This window comes from Ciconia boyciana, unplaced genomic scaffold (assembly GCF_034638445.1).
Source record: "Ciconia boyciana unplaced genomic scaffold, ASM3463844v1 HiC_scaffold_39, whole genome shotgun sequence".
NCBI classification, from domain to species: domain Eukaryota; kingdom Metazoa; phylum Chordata; class Aves; order Ciconiiformes; family Ciconiidae; genus Ciconia; species Ciconia boyciana.
In genome coordinates, this window is record NW_027328407.1 from 327188 (window position 1) to 329409 (window position 2222).

Below are 2222 nucleotides of genomic sequence, written 5' to 3' on the forward strand. Positions count from 1 at the left end.
GTCAGATGCTCGAAGAGGTTGCCCAGAGTAATTGTGGATGACCCCTCACCGGAATTGTTCAAGGCCAGGTTGGATGTGGCTTTGAGCAGGCTGATCTAGTGGAAGGTATCCCTGCCCATGGCAGGGGAGATGGCACTAGATGATATTTAAGGTCCCTTGCAACCCCAACCATTTTATGATTCTATGTGTGAAATGGAGGCCATTTCATTCCATGCTCCTGAGATCACTCCTGGTTCCTGTTTAGCTGTGGCTGCACAGCAGGACTGATTCCTCCACAGAAGAGTCCCCTGCTCCCCACTACACCCCAACCCAGCACACACCAGAGCTCAAGCCAGGGAGCTGCACGAAGGCCTTCCTGGAAAGAGAGAGGCCACGAGGGCTGTTCCTCTGAGACATGGAATAGGTTTTATTCAGATAAGTCTCTCCTCACTTTGCCTTCTCCTCCTTGAACAGGCCCCTTGCACAGAGGCAGCAGATGTCCAACAGCAGCTCCACCACCCAGTTCCTCCTCCTGGCATTTGCAGACACACGGGAGCTACAGCTCTTGCACTTCTGGCTCTTCCTGGGCATCTACCTGGCAGCCCTCCTGGGCAACGGCCTCATCATCACTGCTGTAGCCTGCAACCACCGCCTCCACACCCCCATGTACTTCTTCCTCCTCAATCTCTCTCTCCTCGACCTGGGCTCCATTTCCACTACTGTCCCTAAATCCATGGCCAATTCCCTGTGGGACACCAGTGCCATCTCCTACGCAGGATGTGCTGCCCAGGTCTTTCTCTTTCCCTTCTTGATGTCAGCAGAGTTTTATCTGCTCACCATCATTGCCTATGACCGCTACGTTGCCATCTGTAAACCCCTGCACTACGGGACCCTCCTGGGCAGCAGAGCTTGTCTCAAAATGGCAGCAGCTGCCTGGGGCAGTGGGTTTCTCAATGCTGTGCTGCACACGGCCAATGCATTTTCACTACCACTCTGCCACGGCAATGGGCTGGACCAGTTCTTCTGTGAAATCCCCCAGATCCTCAAGCTCTCCTGCTCACACACCTACCTCAAGGAATTCAGGATTGTTGTGTTTTCTGTCTGTTTAGCATGTGTGTGTTTTGTTTTCATTGTGCTGTCCTATGTGCAGATCTTCAGGGCTGTGCTGAGGATCCCCTCTGAGCAGGGACGGCACAAAGCCTTTTCCACGTGCCTCCCTCACCTGGCTGTGGTCTCCCTGTTTATCACCACTGCCATGTTTGCCTGCCTGAAGCCCCCTCCATCTCCTCCCCATCCCTGGATCTGGTGGTGGCAGTTCTGTACTCAGTGGTGCCTCCAGCAGTGAACCCCCTCATCTACATCATGAGGAACCAGGAGCTGAAGGAGTCCATTAGGAAAGTGATTTCATGGATGTTTTTCAATATTGATAAACTTCCCATCACTCTACACAAATGACATCCTGTGTATCCAAGTGCAGGCCTGTACTTTGTTTATGCTTTTATCCTTCTTTTTTTTCTTAGCAGTACCTGTATTGATATTTATGGTTATTAAGTCCCTACATAATCATTCGTGTTCAGCTCACTCTCCTGAGAAATGAACCCGTCTCTCTCTCCCTTTCAACTAAAGCCTGGATAAATGTTTTCTAACACTGTTTCAGAGCTGACTCTCTTATAGCATCTCTGAAACAAAATGACATCTCCCCCATACAGTTCCTCATGATGTGGCTGTTCTTCCACACCTGATGTCAACAGCAGGCTCAGGAATTTCACTCCAAAAGGGCCTGAGTAAAAAGCTCGTTGTCATGTGGGTAGCTGTTAGAGAAAAAGGGTTGGATTTAGGACACATGTTGTTGTCTATTGACAGTGGAGATGGTGAACGGTCACTGAGATGCTGTCATACTGCGCTGTCCCAGTGCGTGACAGGGCAGAGGACATCCTCCAGGAGAGGAATCTGGAGCTGCCTGGAGAGCCCGTGACATACGCATGGACCGCGTGTGCCTGGGGTGGTCACTGCCTGGAGCCTCTCTCACAAAGTGAGAGATTGCCCAAGGTGGAGTCATCCAAAGGGAAAGCACTAAATCCAGGTGTCTGCAAGGAAACAAAGATGGACACGGCCAACCCTACACAGACCAGCTCCAACAGGCAACACCACCTTTAGAGCCACCACACCACCAGCAGCACTTGCACAGCCATGAGCAGCACAGCTGGCCCCATCCCGTTCCCCCTCTCAGGCTGGTCTGGTGT

At 51.7% G+C, this 2222-nt stretch overlaps 1 pseudogene; it reads left to right on the plus strand.

Moving 5' to 3' along the window:
- The first annotated feature begins 475 nt into the window (after positions 1–475).
- On the plus strand, positions 476–1434 carry LOC140645850 (olfactory receptor 14J1-like; annotated as a pseudogene).
- Positions 1435–2222: the final 788 nt, after the last annotated feature.